This window comes from Aricia agestis, chromosome 17 (genome assembly GCF_905147365.1).
Source record: "Aricia agestis chromosome 17, ilAriAges1.1, whole genome shotgun sequence".
Taxonomy (NCBI): Eukaryota; Metazoa; Arthropoda; class Insecta; order Lepidoptera; family Lycaenidae; genus Aricia; species Aricia agestis.
The window spans coordinates 4,694,037-4,719,135 of record NC_056422.1 but is presented as its reverse complement, the minus strand read 5'-3'; the positions used below and the strand labels follow the sequence as shown (position 1 = coordinate 4,719,135).

General features: G+C 36.5%; 1 long non-coding RNA gene across 1 annotated transcript; it reads left to right on the top strand.

The window, feature by feature from the left end:
* Positions 1–17,682: 17,682 nt before the first annotated feature.
* LOC121735576 lies at positions 17,683–24,562 on the top strand. The gene is made up of 4 exons (XR_006036884.1): positions 17,683–17,723; positions 22,419–22,422; positions 23,841–23,847; positions 24,550–24,562. It is a non-coding gene; the product is annotated as an uncharacterized LOC121735576 (long non-coding RNA).
* The last annotated feature ends 537 nt before the right edge of the window (positions 24,563–25,099 follow it).

The following is a 25,099-nucleotide window of genomic DNA, read 5'->3' as shown; positions in this document are numbered from 1 at the left end:
TGAAAATATAATTAGTAATACATACTTTACCTCATTACTATTAAAACATGCACATTCTGTATATTTTATTAGTTTTTAAAGTCTGTCGTAGCATCCACAGAAGAGGGACCAATTTTAATCTAGTTTTTTTTTTTGCAAGCTGACATGATCAAGCAATTTCAAATTCTTAGCAATATCATTAGCCTATTCAGAGCTGTATTTTTTAAGCAATACATAATTTGATGAAATGAAGAAAAGTGACGCGACAGAGAACGGCTTATACGGATAAGTAATATGATTTGTTAGAACGGAAGTTCTGATTTTAAACATTCGCCAAAAGATGCTTGAAGAGTTTTAACTTTCTCTGCACATCCAACCAAAAGTTGTCATTAATAAAAGCTGTTTACCACAATATGTATAGACGATATGGAGAAGAGGTTTAAAAACCGTCAAGAAGTCTCAGAGCCTGTTTACACGGCGCGTTGCGTCAGCGTTGCGTCGACGCAGCGCTGCCGTTGCATTGTTTTACATACAAATAACTAAGGTGTTCACACGGCGTGCTGCGTCGTGACAGCAGCGCGCAACGCCCACATGACGGACAGCAGCGCCCAAGACGAAGCGGGAGGGGGTGTTTACGTCAAGACTGCTTCGTAATAACGCTGCGGTGACGCAGCGCCCGTGTGGCCAGCTACGCGTCAAACGGCATGCGGCAGCGCTGCGTCGACGCAACGCGCCGTGTAGTGTGGATAGGCTCTCACTCGGTTCAATGATTCCCCTTTATTTTAGTAACATAACAATATACAGTTAACATAAATTTTGCTTCGGGCTTAAAATTCAGATGAATATAAGTGAACGTCTCAAGTCTAGCTTATAATATTATGTTAATTAATGAATAAAATGAACACAAAAGAAAATACGAAAGATCTATGATGCTGGCTCATCAATTTTATTTAGCTGTCTTAGAGCATTAAGATAATACGAATACATTGAATTTAAATACTTATTTGATGTAGGTTAACACATTTAGTTACTGCAAAATATATTATATGATATTGTAAAACAGATACAACATTTTCAGCTATAAATATGTTATACAATTTGAGGATATTCTTAAATATTTGTAAATCTTACTGCCGCACTCAGAGACGAATTATTAATTACCAAAAATTTAATAAAGAGTTTGACAAAAATCTTCACCTAATGTAATTAACATTAGGTCACAGAATATATATTAGTAGGTGAAGATTTTTGTCAAACTCTTTATTAAATTTAAGTATAATCATATTTAAATGTCTGTCTAAATGTGGGGCAGTATAAATTATTATCATTTAAATATTATAATAGGTACTAGCTAAAAGCCGAGCATTGTGACTCAACCTTGACTGACTGATCATAACACATCTACATAATATAAATAAAAATTACTATGTTGAATCACAAATCAAAAGGCGTGATAGTTTTTCCGTAAAGTGTACCACAAAATGTTCAGGTTGTGGGTTATACTATAGGTTTCGCTTCGCTCGCCCTGATTATGTAAGACTTCGATGTTTTTGAGTGTTCACATCAGCTTTTAGATGTAATCTTTATATCTGTTCAATGGTTCAAGTGAAAGAGAGACTTGAAAAGCCTCTCGCCTCGGTAACACGGAGTACAGTCCTCAGGGAATTTTTTTAACCCTCTCACGAGCTATCTACATAAATAGGATGTACGCCGATTCTAATATCTTAATGTAACATTAATGCAGTGTCGTTTTTGTCTCTTTACATCAGAACTACAAAATGTTATTCTTATATAATGGAAATCAACGTCCTTCAAAATGTTTTTTTTAGCTTCAAACAACACTGTTGATACTGGTTAATTGCAACCAGGTCAGCTCAGTTATATTTTATAGTGATCAAGAGTATGCGAGGGACCAGGCGCAGGGACTTTAAATGCCCATCCGACGCATAGATCATCTTACTTATCAGACATTTAGGTAATCAGCGCAGGGCCGACTTTACATGCCTATCCGCCATCTTGCTTATCAGACATTTAGGTAATCAGCTTGCACAACTGTCCTAACCATACATGGAAACTAACTTTTTTTTTTAATGAAATAAGGGGGCAAACGAGCAAACGGGTCACCTGATGGAAAGCAACTTTCGTCGCCCATGGACATGGTCACACACGAAGGTTCGTTCGATCGACAGAACCACAATTTAAAATGTGGTTCTGTCGATACTGGATCGAATAAGGAACGAAGCCGCATAACTGTTGCACTAAACTAGTAAAATTGGGGTACCGTTATTAGCTGAATAGGTCACATTCGCGTGACTAGCGTGCGAATTGGCGCCGTGCTGGAACCGTTGAAAATGTATTTTTTATTCTTCTGAGTTCATTACTTATGTTATGACATGAACTAGCTACGGTAATTGTATATTTATGGAATGAGGCTACACTGGCAATAGAAATACTTTAAATAACTTTTTGTTTAAATAGAATATTATAAATATTCTAAAAATGTAGGTTTTTTTGAAACTTTTCTGATGTTGCGAGTGTCCATGGGCGACGGTAGTTGTTTTCCATCAGGTGATACGTTTGTCCAGCAATTAAAAAAAATGGTATGGGTATATCAAAACTAAGTAACAATTAGGGTTTTTTACTTTTAGGGTTGATTTAGGGGTTTTTTACTGTGTTCTGAGAAAGTAGCTGTATCAAACTAAGTGATAAATATTTTAGGGTGTTCCTATGTACTTACCTTTATTGTGTTCGCTGTGAAAGTAGCGGTATTCAAAGTGTTAATTTTTATAACTGTGTTTAATGTTTATATGAGAGATGCCCCAATGTCATGAATATGCCCATAAAATTAAAAATAGTAGAAAACGTGTAGCAGACTCGCATGTAACTCCATAATCAAAATAATTTTTATCTGGTCGAAATAAAAAGTGATAGGTTTAATGTTACAGATAAAATAATTTTAACAGTTCAATTACACTTCAACTCTATGCCACGTAGAGCCACATAGCTCCATTGCGTTGCGACGCTGAACAACACTATGACGTTACATACATATTGAATCATATGCCACATTTACGTGTTTTATTGTCAGACGGAATGTTTTCACAGAACAACAGACAGAAAGTGAAGTGAGAAGGTGTAAATGCACTATTTTTTGCATGCTTATACGTGGGAGAGCCATGCTTCGACACGAATGGGCCGGCTCGACCGGAGAAATACCACTATAATACCTATTCCCTTCCCTTCCCTTCCCTACCCTACCCTCCCCTATTACCCTATTCCCTCTTAAAACGCCGGCAACGCACCTGCAGTTCTTCTGATGCTGCGAGTGTCCATGGGCGACGGAAGTTGCTTTCGATGGAAAAGGGGGCAATAAGGGGGCAAACGAGCAAACAGGTCACCTGATGAGGTGACCCGTTTGCTTGTTTGCCCCCTTATTTCATAAAAAAAAAATTCTCCACTGTCACTATAACAAGACAGCGACAGTGCAGCAATTGGGCTTTTCTATTTTAAAATTTTGACCCATGATGGAAGTTGGAAACAATACAATTATTATAACTGTGTAGAGATTCGAATTACTGTTGCGTATGAGCAATGCAATGATGCATGCTATACTTCTCAATCGTGGTTATCCAAGGCCCATGTTGAGTGTAGCATTAAGAGCGCTCCTGACTCAAAAAAATCAAACATCGTCCTTCTCTCACACCCGTTTTTCATATGCCAGGTGAAAAAGGGCGACGCGGAATCAACGCCAAGTTAGTTTTACTTGAATAAAAGACGAACTATAATGATTATGAAAAAAGTGTTTTGAGCAAATTAAGGTTTTATCAATGCCTTTTTAGATATTAAAAAATATTAAAGAAACGACAGCAAACTTCGAAGACCCAAGCAAAAATGTGTCTAAAACAAGGATTTTTGTAAAAAAGAAACTATTGAGCATTTTTTCAGTAATCGTGATTTAGTCTTGAGCATTTATTCTTTATGAACTGAAGTTACTTGTGTCAAAAATCAGTTTTCTAGACCACAGATTTTGAGATCTAGGTTTAAGCAGAGTAGACAGAATGATGTATGCCGACTGATGTTGAAATTTTTAAATTTGACGTATTATGACGAAAATCGTCGCTAGGGTTGTTAACTTGTTACCTACGATTTTAAAACTATGACATATTCGCTGGACGTGGTCCTCTTTGGTCGTATTGTTGTTTATGTTTTGGCACATGCGATTAAAATTGTCAGAATTCAATTTTTAAATCTTTGTTTTAAATATTAAAAAATAAATTATATCAGCCAGCCCAGCGCGAGGCACAATCCGTTCATAATCCTAGTGAAACCCGACGAATTTGACAGATATTGAAACCTGTCCGTTTCTTTGCAGTCGAACTACTGGTCGTTATGTCTATTGTGGTTTAAGTATGTAGTCAAGTTAGGGTCAGGTGCGCTCTTAACTGCGTTATTCCGTTCCGTTGACGCAACGCAGTTCCGCAGTGTGGCCACACTGTGTAATAGTCCAATTGCCCATCGAAATCGGAACGTTCGCGAAATCGGCTTATCGTATTAAATTGTTTCCGAACTTAATTCCCTCGAGCCCTACGCCAAAATACCTCGAAATTGGTGTCTTCGACAGATTTGTGGGAGGCGTAGCAAATCTCTGTATCGGTAAATATTCTAGAAGTATTGTCTGCTTCTTTCAGGAGTGTATTTTTTCTTTTTTTCACGCTGCAGCTGCTCTTTAGTTTTGTTTGTCCGCGCTTGGAATGAAATATGAAATGTGTTTTATCGTAAGATTGTACATTATTTCCCTTATTTTCATTAGCATATTATACAACACATTTGGCGACTAATTTCGATATATTATTCGTGCAAGGTGTTGGAGTCTGGAGACTACTTAATGTGAAAGCTTTTAAGGAAATTGAAACGGATAGGACACTTCCTGTTTCACATGTATTATGTAGCTATCACTTGACAAAGTAAAGTTAAAATATACAATGTTGCAGCTTGTGACGGTTTAGGTAAAGTTTTAATTTAAAGTAGTTTTCCGATCTTTGCAAGCAACCGCGACTGACAAAATTTGTAGTAAATGAAACCGTAATACATAATCGAACAAAATATAATAATTAGACGGTAATACTTATCTCTGTGTTGAGATAGTTAAATTCGAAGTTTACTCTACTCTACTGTATTTGTATTGTGTCTCAAACATCTTTTTAAGTAACTAATTAGAAACATAATATTATAATCCTTATATTGTAAGTGATTCGATGCTGGACTGGTTCGATGCTCCAAACAAAAAGATAAACTTCACGCCGACTCAAAAAAATCTCCCCAGGACGATATAAAAAGACTTATCTTTACTCGGTACCGTAATTTTTACAACTCATTGATCCGAAAAGTTTAAACTGCATATGAAAAAACAGAGCTTTATAAAAATAAAGATTGCCCTAGAAAACTTTGGAATTCCATCAACAAAATTTCTCACCGCTGCTCAAAGACTTTTCCCGGTCTCAACCTGAATTAACAAAAATTAAAAATTCTGTAGCAGAATCCCTAAATGAATGAAACGCTTATTTTGCTTCAATAGGTCAGACACTTGCACACTCTATATCTACAAAAACAAGTAGAACATCAGCTATACCACAAAACAGAATATTTGCAACGACTAACTCGTTCTTTATCTCACCGATAAACCAAATTGAGGTTAAGAGCTTAATCCGAAATCTAAACAACTCTAGCTCTCATGGACTTGACGGCATAAATAACAGAGTATTAAAAAATTTTGTGGACATCATAGCTCCACCAATCACATTAATTATTAATGAGAGCATAGAAACTGGAGATCAGACAGACTTCAACGAGTTAAACTAGGTAATGACTTAAGAGGAGTCCACACCGCCCTTTTTTCCATACAAACGTGGTCCCCTGTTTCCTCCCTGGATAATGGTAGTAAAGTTATAATTTCTTTCCCGAATATCTACGGCCATTAATAAAATGTCCCTGTATTTTATTTTTTTTCATAATTTAATTATTAAATAAGATATGAACGTTCAAAAACCCAAAAAAATGGCCAGATTTTCCGCTGTGTTCAAACGTCCAGAAAACAGATTTGGCTAGATTATACAAAAAAAAGCAAAACATAGGAACACAACTCAAGCCTTTCTTTAATCTTTAGTGAAAAAAGTACTTAAATCGGTTAATTTTTGGATGAGGAATCAGGGGACAACGAATCGTTGATTTTCTGGATTTTCTGCAGTTGTCTCTATCGTGTTCTGCGGTATAGGCTTGAGGTAAGGGAGACAGCTATAGATATTACACGTACTTTTTATTCATTTCTCTAGCCCCTGGTGTATGCTCTTAAGTGATGCTAAACCAATTACTTACGGTGTCCCTTTTCTTACTCTACATAAACGAGATTGCCTCCTTGCCCTTAGCCTCTGCAGACATCTACTGCTACGCGGACGATACTGCACTCATTTTCCACGCTAAAACTGTAAGTGATGTCCATCGAATTGCTGAAGAAGGATTAGCGCTTGTCTCAGATTGGCTTATAACCAATTTGTTAACAATAAATACCTCGAAAACAAAATTTGTGTTTTTTCATAAAACAGCTGCATCAAATTGCAAACATTTACTTTATTTGAGTATACATAGCTGTTCTGCCAATGAGCGAGAGTCCTGTAACTGCCCCCGAATTCAAAGAGTACCAAACTTGAAATATCTTGGCATAATTTTAGATGAGAAGCTGTCCTTTAGGGAACATATCTGCCTACTGACCTCCCTTATTCGAAAAATAATACCAGTTCTGAGAAATCTACGCAACGCAGCGGACCCTCACTAAGAACCATATACCTAGCACTCTGTCAGTCTATCATAAACTACTGCATACCTGTGTGGGAAGTTGCAGCGTCTACCACCCTTATCGCTGCCGAAAGAGCTCAGCGTGCTTTACTTAAAGTTGTTCTGAACAAGAGGAGAAGACATCCCACTTCTGCTCTGTATCAAGAATTTCGTGTATTAAGTGTTAGGAAACTCTACATACTAAGAGCAGGAGTGGCTATGCACAAGCATATCCTTAGCTCCTCCCATTACATAACACTAATGAAACAACGGTCTTTTAGAGTTCCCACAGTCGCCGTCAAAATTTCGTTCGCTCAAAAATTTGGCTTGTTTCTCCTGCCTTACATATACAACAACCTTATTAAATTATGCCAAATTGATAAGTTATCTTTTATGAAAGCTAAGACTATTGTTTCTGAAACTCTTCTTGGAATTTCTTATGAGGAAGCTGAAAATATGATCAAAACTAGCTGTTGCCCGCGACTTCGTCCGCGTGGACTTTAGTTTATAGCGCGCGGTGTCAACAAAATGTGTGTCAAATTTAAAAAAAATTTAAAACCCTGGTAAGTGGTACCCCTCTTAGGGCCGCGCTACACCGGAATGGCAGCGCTGAAAGTGCTCGCCTCGCCGCTGCCATTCCGGTGTAGCGCGGCCCTTAATTAATCAAAATACCCAAAAACAGCTGTGCAGTGTGCACATAATCTATACTAACATTGTAAATGCGAAAGTATCTCTGTCTGTCTGTCTGTCTGTAAGTCTCGCTTTCACGCCAAACGCCAAAAGTATCTCTGTATGTCTGTCTGTCTGTCTGTCAGTCTCGCCAAACGCCAAACGCCAAAACTATCGAACCGATTGTAATGAAATTTTGTATACAGATAGTCTAAAGCCTGAGAAAGGACATAGGCTACTTTTTTACTGGAAAAAAGGGTTGTAAGGGGGTGAAAATGCGTAAATTTGTTCAAATTAAGTTAGTTCCAACAGTTCATAATAGATGGCGCCGTGCGTCTTCTACATCGCGCTGACGCTTGCTCAAAAGTCTTTCTATAAGACGTGGTATCATCTTACATTTAAGTTTCGATTTTTTTCGATTGTTATATCTATTCTACGGTATTAAATAAGTCAGTACTTTATCTGTGCAGTGACGTAACCTTAAATCTATCAATGAGAAATAGTTTATGGGTAAAGTTGTGTAATTGGAGGGCTAAATAAGCTTTAAAATTTGGCATAAAATATAAAGTTTAATATAAAAAAATGAAATACTTATTGTGTGCACACACATTGGTACGTGGGAGAGCCATGCTTCGGCACGAATGGGCCGGCTCGACCGGAGAAATACCACGTCCTCACAGAAAATCGGCGTGAAACAGCGCTTGCGCTGTGTTTCGCCGAGTGAGTGAGTTTACCGGAGGCCCAATCCCCTACCCTATTCCCTTCCATACCCTCCCCTATTCCCTTCCCTTCCCTACCCTCCCCTATTCCCTTCCCTTCCCTACCCTCCCCTATTACCCTATTCCCTATTAAAAGGCCGGCAACGCACCTGCAGCTCTCTGATGCTGCGAGTGTCCATGGGCGACGGAAGTTGCTTTCCATCAGGTGACCCGTTTGCTCGTTTGCCCCCTTATATCATAAAAAAAAAAAAAAAAAACACTGCACAGCTGTATTGATTTAGGGGTACCAGGGTTTTTTTAAAAAAGCTTTTGACACCAATTTTGTTGACATCGCGCGCTATAAACTGAAGTCCACGCGGACGAAGTCGCGGGCAACAGCTAGTATTATACATAAAATATGTTTAAGATTTTTGAAATTTTATTTTAATACACATCCAAGACCCAGGAAAATTGAAAACTTTTTGTTCCGCCTGCGGGACTCGAACCCAGGACCCCCGGGATGAGCGCTGGCCACGCGCAATGCGAATTCATTTTCATCGAAATTTTCATGGAAATAAGATATTTTCCCACATCAAAATGTAGCCTATGTCCTTTCTCAGACTCTAGAATAACTGTATACAAAATTTCATTGCTATCGGTTCAGTAGTTTTGGCGTGAAAGCAAGACAGACAGACAGACAGACAGAGATACTTTCGCATTTATAATATTAGTATGGATTACACATCATATTCTAACGTATTAAAAACTATAAACAAAAACATACTAACTAATAAGTATGATTAGTTCTATGTTACAATAAAGTAAAAAATAAAACGCCATCTGTTGAATCGTATTAGAACTAAAATGTTCATTCCATCGATATATTTCTGGATTTTTTATAATATTATACATAAAATATGTTTAAGATTTTTGAAATTTTATTTTAATACACATCAAAGACCCAGGAAAATTGAAAACTTTTTGTTCCGCCTGCGGGACTCGAACCCAGGACCCCCGGGATGAGCGCTGGCCACGCGCAATGCGAATTCATTTTCATCGAAATTTTCATGGAAATAAGATATTTTCCCACATCAAAATGTAGCCTATGTCCTTTCTCAGACTCTAGAATAACTGTATACAAAATTTCATTGCAATCGGTTCAGTAGTTTTGGCGTGAAAGCAAGACAGACAGACAGACAGACAGAGATACTTTCGCATTTATAATATTAGTATGGATTACACATCATATTCTAACGTATTAAAAACTATAAACAAAAACATACTAACTAATAAGTATGATTAGTTCTATGTTACAATAAAGTAAAAAATAAAACGCCATCTGTTGAATCGTATTAGAACTAAAATGTTCATTCCATCGATATATTTCTGGATTTTTTATAATATTATACATAAAATATGTTTAAGATTTTTGAAATTTTATTTTAATACACATCCAAGACCCAGGAAAATTGAAAACTTTTTGTTCCGCCTGCGGGACTCGAACCCAGGACCCCCGTGATGAGCGCTGGCCACGCGCAATGCGAATTCATTTTCATCGAAATTTTCATGGAAATAAGATATTTTCCCACATCAAAATGTAGCCTATGTCCTTTCTCAGACTCTAGAATAACTGTATACAAAATTTCATTGCAATCGGTTCAGTAGTTTTGGCGTGAAAGCAAGACAGACAGACAGACAGACAGACAGACAGACAGACAGACAGACAGAGATACTTTCGCATTTATAATATTAGTATGGATTACCGAATAAAGTCATGCACACATAAACACACACACACACACACACACACACACACACACACACACACACACACACACACACACACACACACACACACACGCGCGCGCGCGCGCACTCGCACATACACACACGCACTCGCACATACACACACTCACACTAATAACATCAATAAAATAACTTTTAATTTAGTGTAATTATATAAGTAATTATTATAAATAAATAAAAATAAAATTATGTACCTAATTATTGTAACTTCGTTTCGTCCCCACAGGACAGGCATTGCCTAGTGTGGGGATCCATTATCGCATATTATGTTAAAATTTTTTGGCCAATACATATTTGTATTTGTATTTGTATTCTGAGAATTATACTTAACCTTGGCATTGACGAAATTTCCAGTAAGCTAGGATTTCGTGAGTATATTCCGTCATCTATGGATTTATATAACCTTATCGTAGAAATTTGCGTTTGACCTTAATATTATATTAATTGTAGTCGTGAGTCATAGAAAAAATTACAACAGAGTTGCAGACATGAAAGCTCGTTCGTTTTGATTTATTACAGCAATGGTTTTTTTCTGTTTGTATTATGTATTATTAGTTTTATTGTAGCAGTACCATAGATTACTAAATAGTTCAGTAGTATGTTCATCAAAAGTTGGCCAGGAAAGCAACAGAAAATGAAATCCATTGTATTAAAAGTATCAATAAAAATATCCGACATATTAGGACAGAACAATAGTAACTTTTTTGGGTGTCACACAGCATTGTAGTAAATTAATTTTTTAATATTATAGTCGAACTTTATGATGTAATATGTATTGTGTGATGCTAAAAATAAATCCATTCTTATTCTTATTCTTAAATTTCACAATCATGGTCTCTCAAAAAAGTAATCTTTAAAGTTCAATTTTACCTTTCATGTCAGAATTGGGAATTTCCTGGGATTAAATAAATACCGATTTTGACCCTTTTCCTGATTCTGGGACTGTTCCAATCAAGAAAGACAGACAAACCAAGCTCTGAGAATCAGTCAACATAATTCTATTACTTATTATCGAAATACGTAGTAACCACAGGCATAGATCATGAGTAGTAACTATATTTAGTGATCTGTGGTATAACCAAAATGTTTGCAGGGTCACACAGTAAATTCTAGTAAAGCATTTTAAAGTTAACCTTCTGTTTGTTATTGAACCAATGACGTAGAATATTAAAACGGCCATTAAACGTAAAGTTACGTAAATCTGATAAGCTTGGGACCCCACGATAGCCCACGATAGCCTTGAGCTGAATACCCTAAACTTCGATACACACTTTTGACGGCAAAAAACAAGTTTCCTAGAATAACTAAGGGTCAGCTCACATTACAACGCACGTAATAGATATGTTTATATATATATATATATATATATATATAACGCACGTAATAGATATGTTTATATATATATATATATATATATATATATATATATATATATATATATATATATATATATATATATATATAAACATATCTATTACGTGCGTTGTAATGTGAGCTGACCCTTAGTTATTCTAGGAAACTTGTTTTTTGCCGTCAAAAGTGTGTATCGAAGTTTAGGGTATTCAGCTCAAGGCTATCGTGGGCTATCGTGGGGTCCCAAGCTTATCAGATTTACGTAACTTTACGTTTAATGGCCGTTTTAATATATATATATATATATATATATATATATATATATATATATATATATATATATATATATATATATATATATATATATATATATATATATATATATATATATATATATATGTATGGATTAAAGGATAACATTTATGAATTAAGGCAAATTATTATAAAAATACATTGTTCATATATTATATTCATACTGTTGAAACAATTATTACTTTCAATAAGTCGATTGAAGACTTGGCAACACCAATATTAAGCCGTAATTTTTATAATAAACTAGCTGTCCCGGTGAACTTCGTGTCACGTAAAAACCTTCCCTGGACTTCTACGAATATTTTAAGACTAAAATTAGCCCAATCCGTTCAGCCGATCCGAACCCAACTTTGTAATGAAATGTGGGTAGTGGAAAAATTAAATATATTGTAGGTAGTTGTGTAACAGATGTTTTGATGAAAGATGTAACAAATGTTTAAGGCTCTCTCCAGCCGCAGAATGTTTAGGTGATGTACCTATTTGTTTGTCATAAAGATTTTAGTAATTAGTATCTTGGTAATTTATTGTAATTATTAATTCCTATGCTTTATCTTTGCTAGAAGATTTATAATATTATAATATTTGCTTGATAATATTTTGTTTTATAATAAAACTAATGTTCTGTGTTATTCCCGAGTTGTATCTTAATTAATTATATTATCTACCGACCCTTACTCGGTACGGTTTTTTTATTACTAGGTATATGTAAGTATATTAATATTTTTCGCAGATAAAAATGTTGTTCGTCTTATCAAAATAAAGCTACTCACAAAATAAGCTTGATAATAACAAAAAAAATATTGTTCTAGGGCTCCAGTATTAGTGTACATCAATCGAGTAAATTATTTTGTGCCTAATATCTGTTGTTGATTTTAACATACTTTTATTTTACATAGCCGTGTTGGGGTGAAAGGCCAAAGTAAATATAAAATGTTGCTACCCGAAAGTCCTCAGTGAATTTTATCGTTTGACCAACTTTAAAAATACGAACGTTATTTGGTCTGTTTTGTGAATTTCATGAATAAAACGGCTATCGCTCTGATAAACCGCTCTGGCGGTTTGAATTTCACAAAAATACTCGTATTTTACAGAAGATATGTCTTTTTAACTGAATACGAATAATTTGTATTATATTGGCTAGAACGGGGCAAACAATGTAGATAATAAGCACAGCGAAACAAAGTTTTCATTTGCAAATGTTACATGTCTCTTTAGATACTAGAACTTACTTATTTATAGGTAAATGCGAAAGTGCGTCTGTCTGTTTGTTACCTCTTCACGCCCAAACCACTGCACCGATTTTGATGAAATTTAATATGGAGATACTCTGAGTCCCGGGAGAGGACGTAGGATACTTTTATCCCGGAATATATACGGTTCCCAAGCGATAAACGAATTTTGGTGCAACGAAATTTGCCGGCGCCATTTACTCCACAATAATTACTATTAGTTTTTTAAATTACACTGCATTCCTACCCGTAGCCATGCTAAGTCAGGCAATCCTTGTAAACACTGCGCCACAGGTTGGTGATCCCTGTATCTAAAATATAATATCGCGTTTGTGTCACAATAGACATAACGAGCAGTAGTTCGACTGCAAAGAAACGGACAGGTTTCAATATCTGTCAAATTCGTCGGGTTTCACTAGGATTATGAACGGATTGTGCCTCGCGCTGGCTGATATAATTTATTTTTAAATATTTAAAATAAAGATTTCAAAATTAGATTCTGTCAATTTTAATCGCATGTGCCAAAACATAAACAACAATACGACCAAAGAGGAACACGTCCAGCGAATATGTCATAGTTTTAAATTCGTAGGTAACAAGTTAACAACCCTAGCGACGATTTTCGTCATAATACGTCAAATTTAAAAATTTCAACATCAGTTCTAAGTCGGCATACTCTATCATTCTGTCTACTCTGTTTGTGTACTATCTTAATTAGTATTTAGTCATCCTAGGTGTATGGAACGATGTTTAATTTAGACTTAGTCTCGATTATAGTTGGGTAGTGGTACAAAATATAAGCTGCAGCTTTTATTTTAACTATAGTTATAGAACTTATAGATAACACATTCTCATCCTTATGTGTTAAGCGGGCTCTACACTCGCGGCGCGAATTGCGGCCGCGATTCACGGATGCCACGCGCCGTGAACAAATACGAAGCCGCGAAGCGCGAACGAGAAGCCACGAAACCCTCCACACTCGCGGTTCGCGTCCTAATTTAGAATTTGTAAACTCAATAGAGAACGGCAGTACTCAGAGACAGACAGACAAGATATAAGTATTAAGTAATTTCTTGTCAAACTTTTCGTTATGAAGTCATCAATAAATTGAATATGCCTATTAATATTGCGCAGATAGTGTTTTAAATTTTTAATTTAATTATACTTTGTGTTTCTTTGTATGATTTTTTGATGACGGGATTGTCTTTTTACTGACTAAATTGTTGAAAAGTTTTATCACTTAATATTATGTCACCCCGTTAGAGGTATCAATTTACATTAATTAAATTAAGCCTACACCCAAACTTATTAACTAATACGATTCCTGAAGCCTAATCTTAAATATTGATACTTTGGCTTAAGAGGAGTCCAAACCACCCTTTTTTCCATATAAACGTTGTCCCCTGTTTCCTCCCTGGATAATGCTAGGAGAGTTATATTTTTTTTCCTGAATATCTACGGCCACTAATACAATGTCCCTATGTTTTCTTTTTTTTTTTTTCATAATTTAATTATTAAATTTTTCGCTGTGTTCAAACATCCAGAAAACAGATTTGGCTAGATTATACAAAAAAAACAAAAACATTTCTCTAGCCCCTGGTGTATCCTCTTAATATAACATGGCTATCAAAAAATTTTTAAACTAAATGTAGCCCGCAACCCCGTTGAACAGACTTCGTTGGATTATCGCGTGGAAACCGTATATTTTTTAGGGATAAAAGTATCCGGGACTCAAAGTATCCCCGTACCAAAATTTCAGCAAAATCCGTTCAGTGGTTTGGGCGTGAAGAGGTAACAGACAGATAGACACACTTTCGCATTTACAATATTTGTATGAATATTATGTACCCACATTTAAAATTATTTTACGTATTTTACTGCTACTTTTTGTTTCTGGTTTTCCGCCCGCTTTAGGCTTAAAAACGTATTAAAGCGTAACACTGTCATAAAATTAAGTTACGGATACTTTTAATTTACAAAAAGACGATATTTTCACAAAACGTAATTTTCAAACGGGCACCAAACCGCTATGACAGATCATAAAAGAGTTAAATTTTATAACATTTCCTTTGAAATAACCGTTGTAAATGACATAAAATTGTTTTGTTCTTTTCGATATAATCCCTTATCGCTGAAAGGCGGTTTATGTCACAGACATAGAACATTGATCGAGCAACACAATATTTTGTATTACGACTATCCGTAAATAAAGAGAATTCGTATTTGTATTCGAGACTAAGGGCCTGTTGTTGATATGCCTAATAAATAAAACAAGGCTGTGTGTAATCAGTTTGAGAGACCCATACTTTACGATGCATCCAGCATAATTATAATCATATATAAAGAATGTGATATTTAAACTACTTATATTTTAATTTTTATCATTAAAAGAGCATAATTGTTATAATGCATATTCTAATACGGTATTATTAAAACATGCATTATTGTCCTAATTCCACCGACGATTTACTACACTATCGGCTAATCAGAGCGTAGTGGACAGTGGTGCATCGTTAAAGGATGTTAAAGGAGTGAGTACACTGAGACAAGCCGTGCCGGGGCTTAGCGTGCCGGGGCTCATCGCAAAAATCCGCCTCCATACAATTTGTATTTAAGCGGATGCGCGTATCGCACACTGTGTCATTTCCACATCCCGCTTCGCATCGCACATTTCCGCTTCCATACAAATTGTATGGAGGCGGATTTTTGCGATGAGCCCCGGCACGCTGAGCCCCGGCACGGCCCGTCTCAGTGTGATCACTCCTTTAGGCGTGGTTATTCATAGAAAACAAATCCGCTCTGTTGGTTTTAAGCTTCGCACACATTGCAATCTGGCGTAGCAGAGCTGCATTTTTCATACAAGTTATAATATGGCCAGCTGTCTTTCCATGACAAGATTAGAAACAGGAAGGAATTTAGTGATAAAATCACGGTTTTTCGTTATCTATCTGTCACTTTGTCTATTCTTCACTAGAAAAAAAATACGTATTTATGTTGACCATGCTAAGCCTGGTATGCGATGGGTCATAAAACTTGTAAGGAACATGCGGCCCGCCCACATGCCGATGCTTTAGGCTCGATGTAATTTATAGTTTAAAAAACTAAAAACACGCTTTATTTTATTTTCATGGTTTTTTTTTAATTTTTTTTTACAAATTATTGCATTGTCATTGGCTTTTAATATGTATGCAAAGGTTCGAATAAATTATACTACTGGAGATAGGAGATAGGGAAGGCCGGCAAGGCACCTGCAGCTCATCTGATGTTGCAAGTGTCCATGGGCGACAGTAGTTGCTTTCCATCAGGTGACCCGTTTGCTCGTTTGCCCCCTTATTTAAGATTTAAAAAAAGTAAAAATCATGCTCAAAGTTTCCGTTAAATACATACAGCCATAGCTAATAAAACCGTGTTAAAAAAGAGCGCTCCAACTATTCACTCAATCCATCTTCCATGTCTCTGGTCGGTCGCGCAATTCGGTGAAAGGACAGCGTTATTAGATTTGTTACGAGCCTATCTTTAATATCTTTTGACAAACGAAATCATTTTTCCACCATCAGATTCTGGTTTCAAAGGACTTATCGATTTTTAAAAGTATTAATATAGCTGGCGTGGCAAAAAGTTTGGGGGCTAGCTTGGCTCAAATTGTCACTGTATAGGCCAGGGGTTTACCATCTTTTGCAGTTTTATGGTCAATATTTTGTCACGGTGCTCTACTCTACCCAGCTATTACAAAAATATGCATAAATAAACAACTTTAATGATTACAGTTAGGTTAAGCAGGTAAATAGTAATATACAAATATTTAATCATCTACCTCCTTTACATGTAATAATTAATATTGTTACGTACTATGCGCACCTCATGCCATCTAGTATTGAGTAGGGGATTTATGTTGCCTGTGTTCCCTCGGTAAGTTTCGCTGGTTTGTCGCTAGATGGCACTACGTGTCCGTATACCATGTACCGTAACAATATTATAATTTTATTTTACGTCTATAATATTAATTGTGGTTTTGGATAAGGATAGAGGATCGACTTACGGAGTCTCTCTTTTTTTTTATTAAATAAGGGGGCAAACGAGCAAACGGGTCACCTGAGGGTAAGAAACTGCCGTCGCCCATGGACACTCGCAACATCAGAAGAGCTGCAGGTGCGTTGCCGGCTTTTTAAGAGGGAATACGCTCTTTTCTTGAAGGTTGGTCGTATAGGTCCGGAAATACTGCTGCCTTTCCACTTGCCTTTCTACAGGGCACAAGGGCGCCGCGGCGCACACTTTGGTAACTCCTGGTTTAGGCAAAACCACTTTTGGATATTATAATATGTTATGAACTGTTCTGAGGTTATGACTTATGACACAGGTAGTATGACAGATATGGAGTAGACCGTAGTCAAAATTAAAAGTGACATAATATATCATTTCTCGTAGGAAATGACACATGTCTATTTTAATTTTGGAAACGTGTACGGTGTCAAGCATTTCCTGTTCCATCGAAGAACCTTCATTCTGTCTACATTACAATTAATTAAACTTGATAAGGATCATGAGTAAGAAAAGTAAAAGAAAATAATAAGATCTACATAAATTCAAAGTAGCTTATAAATATTTTATGCTCTACGGCATCTTAATAAATATGCTAGTTTATGCAAATAGTAAATGAGATCAAGAAAGAAGCTCAGCAGTTTACAAGTTAGATGAGAAAACTGAACGGTCTATCTGTATGACCCATCGCACCCTTGGTCACAAAACATGTATGGAAAATGCGGCCCGCCCCGCTGCGCCCCGTCACATTGTGCGCGTACCTTAAATAAACGTCAAACGACAGATTTTTGGAGTTTAGACCAATAAAACCGTTGATTTTACTTAGATAAAGAAGGACGGGCAGAAATGTATGGAAAGTGTACCCAGTACCCACCCAATAACTTTCAGAGGTATCTCGTCAGAAAGCTCTTTTTTTGGATATCATATTTTGTTATTATTGCTAATTTAATACATTCACTTACCAAATTTCTTGTCATATCTTCCATTTTCTTACATCTTTAATAGCACTTAAATTTATGAAGTGGCCCCTAGCTCAGAAATAAGAAAATCACATTATCTTTGGAACTGGAAATGTATTTTAAGAAGTACTCTAATACAATGGAATTATTTAAAGTAAAATTGTTTTCAAAGTTCCAGGCGTGACGTAATGAGGGTTCCGTTTTTCCCCTTTGTGGTATGGAACCCTAAAACCACGATATGTGATTTATGTAGTACATTGAGTATAGCTGGAAAAAGTAATGTCAATAATAATTAGTAATGTCAAAGACAATGATACAGAGATAACACGTACACAATAGACATAACGACTGTTTTGGTTTGGTTGCCAATTTTTTGAACTACAGGATTAGTACACAAAATTTAAACCAAATCAGTCTAGCCGTTTCGGAGGTGTTTGGCAAGAGCAACAGTAAATTTTATATATAACTAGCTGTCCCGGTAAATGTTGTTTTGCCATATAAAGTATTTCGCCCATATTATTTTATTGAAGTGACCAAATAAGTATAGCACCATGGCAACGTCCATCGCTATCCCGTCGCACAAACAATGGTCGCCGTCAGTCTCGAGTTGTTATAATTTACTATTATTTACTCAACAAAATATGCGCTTTACAAAGTAGCCAGTAGCCGATTATCAGACCTATTGAAACATATATAAAATTAGCTGTTGCCCGCGACTTCGTCCGCGTTAGCATAGTAGATCACATCCCAAGTATTATTTATTGTACAAAAATATTCAATGTACAGAATTGACTTTTATTATATTATTAATTTTATTATATAAGTAAGTATAGATGTTCCGCGCGGCTTCGCTTGCGTAACTTAGGAATTTCACACCGTACATTTTTCCGCAAAAATAGCCTATGTCCCTTCACGTGGTCTATTCTTCATGTTTACCGAATAACATAAAAATTGCTCCAGTAGTTCTTAAGATAATAAGCAATTTCATATAATTTCCCCCGTTTTTTCCACATTGTCCTCTATTTCTTCGCTCCTATTAGTCTTAGCGTAACAAAATATAGCTTATAGCCTTCCTCGATAAATAGGCTAACATTGAAACAATTTTCCAAATCGGACCAGTAGTTTCTGAGGTTAGCGCATTCAAATAAGCCCCTTCAAATAATTTCCCCTCGTTTTTTCCACATTTTCATCTATTTCTTCGCTCTTATTAGTCTTAGCGTAGTAAAATATAGCCTATAGCCTTTCTCAATAAATAGGCTATCTAAAACTGAAATAATTTCTAAAATCGGACCAGTAGTTCCTGAGATTAGCGCCTTCAAATAAGCTCTTTCATATAATTTCCCACGATTTTTCCACATTTTCCTCTATTTATTAGTTCTTATAAGTCTAAGCGTGAGAAAATTTAACCTATAGCCTTTCTCGATTAATGGGCTATCTAACGCTGAAATAATTTTTCAAATTGGACTAGTAGTTCCTGAGATTAGCGCGTTGAAATAAGCCCTTTCAAATAATTTCCCCCCGTTTTTTCCACACTTTCCTCTATTTCTTCGCTCCTATTAGTATCAGCGTGACAAAATATAGCCTATAGCCTTCCTCGATAAATGGGCTATCTAACACTGAAAGAATTTTTCAAATCGGAGCAGTAGTTCCTGAGATTAGCGCGTTCAAACAAACAAACAAACAAACTAACAAACTCTTCCGCTTTATAATATTAGTATAGATTTGGTAAAAATCAGTAAAGCCCTTTCGGAGGAGTACGGTAACTAACATTGTGATACAAGAATTTTATTAAGAAGATTAGAAGTTTCACTAAGCTAAATATATTATGACATGACAAGTACTAGAAGACGCCCGCAACTCCGTTGCGCCAAACTTCGTTTATCGCGTGGGAGCCGTAAAAATTTCCGTGATAAAAACTATTCTATGTCCTTTCCCGTAACACAAAGTATCTCCATACAAAATTTTAGCAAAATCGGTTCAGTGGTTTGGGCTTGGGAGAGAAGAGGTGACAGTTAACATACATACACACTTTCGCATTTATAATTTTATTTTATTTATTTATTAAAATATTAATAATACCACTGGAGCACTACTAAGTAAACAGACTATTTTGTATAGTATGTATTTATTCTATCCTACTTTTATCCTGGCTGTATACAATATCAGCCAATACAATACCCAATTTCTCGGCAAAACTCGATTTTCTATCATTTAATACATCTTTAACGAATCTATCAAAAGAGGTTCCGGGGGAGGCTCTCGAACGAAGCGCGCATCACGTCGCCGAAAGAGACTTTAGTGATAAAGTGTAGTGTGATTGTGTGTGTGAATGTGTAAATAATATATATTAGGATAAAATTGTTCGGCGTGCATCCGTTGTCTGATTGCCATAACACAAGTTTTACTTAGCATGGGATTAGACGACGTGATGTACGCTACCTAGCTTTTATACTATTGTTTATTAATAAAGAATCAAAAGCTGCTCAATATTTTTATTAATGATTGTAAGTACGTTGAAGTGCATTTTATACGTGGGAGAGCCATGCTTCGGCACGAATGGGCTGGCTCGACCGGATAAATACTACGTTCTCACAGAAAACCGGCGTGAAACAGCGCTTGCGCTGTGTTTCGCCGAGTGAGTGAGTTTATCGGAGGCCCAATCCCCTACCCTATTACCTTTCCTACCCTCCCCTATTCCCTTCCCTTCCCTACCCTCCCCTATTACCCTATTCCCTCTTAAAAGGCCGGCAACGCACATACAGCTCTTCTGATGCTGCGAGTGTCCATGGGCGACGGAAGTTGCTTTCTATCAGGTGACCCGTTTGCTCGTTTGCCCCCTTATTGCATAAAAAAAAAATAGCGCGGGAACTGCACATTTATTGGCGATAAAAATCCTTTCTCGGGACAAACTATCTTTAATCCAAATGCGGACTGCCGTGTTTGGCATTCTGACAGATGACTGGCGCCTAATGCGGTGTACTAACTAGCAGGCAAAATGCTAACTCCGAAAAGGTATCAGAAAGAAAGACACATTGGAATTTGTAGGCGCTATTAAGCTTTTGTGTACTAACTACTAACCTACGTACTAACCTAAAAAAAATCAGGTATTGAGTTATGAATGCAGTTATATTCTCTAGATCATTTAGAACAGCCTTTCCCAGAGTGATTGATAACGCCCCCTTGTGGGCGCTGAAATCCTAAAGGGTGTGGGATAAAGAAAAAAATGGGGGCGTTGTGTAGAGGCTTTAATTTAAAAGTCGGTGAAACAAAGGGGGCGCCAAAAATTGTTTTTTTCAAAGTGGGCGTTAGAACAAAATAACTTTGGGAACCCTTGATTTAGAACAAGACTAAGGGCCAGACCACAACAGTGCGTTGCGGCGTCGCATCGTAAAAATCTATGACGTCGCAGAACGCATCGTAGAAATTTGCGACGCGACAGCGACATTTCCGATGACATTTTTGCGTTGTAACAAGGGATCGCATTTCTGTGCGATGTCTTTTTTGCGATACGACGCCGCAACGCACTGTTGTGGCCTGGCCCTAATGTAGTCTTGTTGTAAATCAGGGGTTCCCAAACTTAACAAAAACAAATTTTGTGGGTTAGTACATAAATGCTTAACAGCTATCATGCTAGATGTTGTCTGTAATTTCGTTGTGCCGAGACTCGTGGGGACCTTACATTTTTCCGGGACAAAAACTATCCTAGGTCCTTTTACGGGAATTATAGTATTCACATACTAAACATCAACATCAGTTCATCTGTTTAGGCTTGAAGAGGTAAGAGACACGCTTTCAAATTATAATATCATTATGGATAGCTTGTAGAGGTAAGGGACCTATCAGACAGAGAGCGGTCATGCGTTCAAGCGTGCAAGCGGTCAGTTTTGCGTTCTTTGTGTTGTATACGTTATAATATAGCGATCAGGGCTACTGGCGCCTGTGTGCAAAATAAGGATTTTGGCGACCCTTTTGGAAAAGTTTTTGGGCCCTTGGTTTTGGCGGCCCTAAAGATGACGATTTGGCGCTCCTAGAGGATGGCGCCCGTGTGCATTGCACAGTGCACACATTGCACATATGGTAGCGGGGGCCTACTCAGGGGGCGTTCTGACCGCGTCGAAATTCCTCCTATGTGACTGACCGCTCGAACGCAAAATGCGAACGCAGAACGCTTGAACGCGTGACCATCTCGGTCTAAAAAGTCCCTAAAGACACGCTTTCAAACTATCAGCACAGGCGAAGCGACCCCAAGTATATCTCGCAACCTGAACATTTTGTGGTACACTTTATGAAAAAACTATCACGCCGCTAATTGATTTGTGCTTCAACATAGTAATTTTTATTTAAATGTAGATTTGATCAGTTAGTTAAGGTGTGACGACGTGAGCCCTCACAAAGCTCGGCTTTTAGCTAGTAATATTATTATGGATAATTAAGTACTAAGAGAACTTATAAAGCGAAAAGCACCTGAAGTGTGTAAAGGCACTATAAGGTAAATCATTGGCCCTACTGACTTTAATTATCATACGTGTGACGCCATTAGAGAATAGTGTTGTTACCTTTATCGATATATCGATATTGATAGATCCTAGTTTTTGGAATGAAAACTTATTTCACTCACTTTTTTTGGTAAAAAAGTAGACCCCGTGCGAGTTTCTTACGCCGGTTCTTCTCGCTGGGTTATTTACTGTACTCAGCGAAACATGGCGGTAGCGGTCATTGACTCCCTGTCAAATACTTGTCATTTTATATACAAACCGCGATTGACAATGGAGTGTCAGAGAACTCAGATATTATCGATCATGGCTTTGTATAGAAAATGAAAAGTTTTTGACAGGGAATCAACCGCCATGTTTTGCCGAGTACAGTATGGCTTATTTTTATTAGTAGCTTTGATTTTTATGTTGGTATCAGTATAAAATAACGATCGAAGAGCCTCCGTAACTCTATTTATTTTTAAATACTTACAATTTTTTATTTTTATCTTGGTAACAGTCCAAAGTAATAACTGAAATCTCTATAACTCCATCCGTATCCGAAACTATTGAAGAGCGAACTTGTCTTTAAACGGGACTACATTACTATCGATAAGTGTCCTCTCACTAGTGTCGGCTTATTCTGCGTAAGTGCGCAGGTTTATTGCCGAGTTCCTCAAGAGTCAGGATTAAAGTGCGACTCAAGGACAAACAGGTCATGACTCATGATTCATTTTGACCTGGAATCTTTTTTGCATTTTTCCCTGTTACATATTACTTGAGTAATCAAAATAGAAACATCCATATTTGAACGCTGTTAAGCATTTATGTATAACCCCACAAAAAATAACGTATTGTGTTATGAATACAGTCATGTTCTTTAGATTAAAGACTGCATTCAGTCATAACTCAACAAAAAAATTAATTTTAATACAGAAATGCTTAAAAGTGATCGTTTATGATAAAAATGAGACTGCCTTGACGTACCGCTAAACCGAATCTAAGGTACACAATTTATATAAAATACGTCTTGTCTCAGGCAAGGATATGGAGAGTATATTGGTTTGATTTGATCCTAGAAAATGTACAGTTACAATGCGATAAACATAATATCGCCGTGCAATAGTCATGTGCAAACATGTGCAAACGACACTAGTCGTTTTAACAAATTTGCTCAGGTGAAAACTGAAAACTAACGCAGGTAAAAACGAAATGACATCTTTCTGTACATCATTAGCTTCATCCACACTGTGCTTTTTTCTGTTTGTCAAGGGCATGCGTTATAGCGCAGTCAACAGCGAACGTGAGGCATGCCCGCGACGCATGCCCTCTGACCGTATCCACAACTTTCGCTTTGTTATTAAAAAATGACAGTTGGCGTTGCATTCGTTGACGCATTCAATTATTGAATGCGCCAAAACTAAAGTTGAATGAAAGAAGATGACGAAAATTGAAGACGAAAGCGCATAGTGTGGACATTGCTATTGAGTACTATAGTTATATTGTAATTTCAGATACATCGTTTTTCATGTTCAAGTCTAGTTTTCACCTGTGCAAAATTGTAAAAACTACAAAAACTACAAATTCAATACTATTTTAATGAAAACATTGCTCTATTTCGTTTGACATTTAAATAATTGTAATTCACCAGGATTAATAACGGCGATGAAGTTTCAAACGCAATTTGCCCCCGTAGGTTCAGAACAAACAAGACACAATGGTCTAAGCTGAACAACTTAAGTTATATTGCTCCGTTGGTTCCTTACAAGTGTAATTGTATAGACTGTTGAATACACAATTTCAATTGCAAGAATTTTGGCTATAATGATGTTTCGGAAAACCAGTTAATATGTACTTATTTTTATATACCTAATATACTGGTATACTACTGGTAACGTTATTAAGCCATTTAGACTTTAGACAGAAGAATTAAAATTGAGTGACTTGAAAATGTCATAATTATTATAATATTACTAGCTATTTGACCGAGCTTTGCTCGGTATTCGATAAGACACGAATTAAATGACATTTTCTAAAAATGATTCCGATAAATCGATCGATCGATTTTATAATAATTATGACATTTTTCAAGTCACTCAATTTTAATTCTTCTGTCTAAAGTCTAAATGGCTTAATAACGTTACCAGTAGTATACCAGTATATTAGGTATATAAAAATAAGTACATATTAACTGGTTTGTTTAAAGTAACAAAATTGCGGCCAATGTCTAGCTAAAAATAATTACAAAATGTAAGAACAAAATCAAGGGAAAATGATTAAATCAAAAACATAAAACAAAATGAAAGATATAAATAACATAAAAGCGTAGCTTCTTCATTACGAACAAAAACAGGATGAAAATAACTTAACCTAAAGTAGCTCAAGTTAAAATTACAAACGATTAGTTACAGACAGTTTAAATTGTTTCAGACTTAAATGGATGAGAGCAATAGAAAAACTTCCGACTCCATCGTAAGCGGGGGATAGAACTTGGGGTTCATCCATAAAGTATGTCACACCTAAAGAGGAGGGGTCGACGAAGTGTGACATGGTGTGACAATTATTGTCACACCATGTCACACGTTAGGCCCACACGTTAGGGTGTCCTAACGGCCTGTCCACATATCCATGTCACGACATCGTCAACGTGTAACGGTGCAGTAACATAGCACGGTCCGTTGACGTGACATAAAATTTTACGTCAACGTAACGTGAAAATGCACGTCACGGCGTAGCAACATTTTACGTCTTTTTTT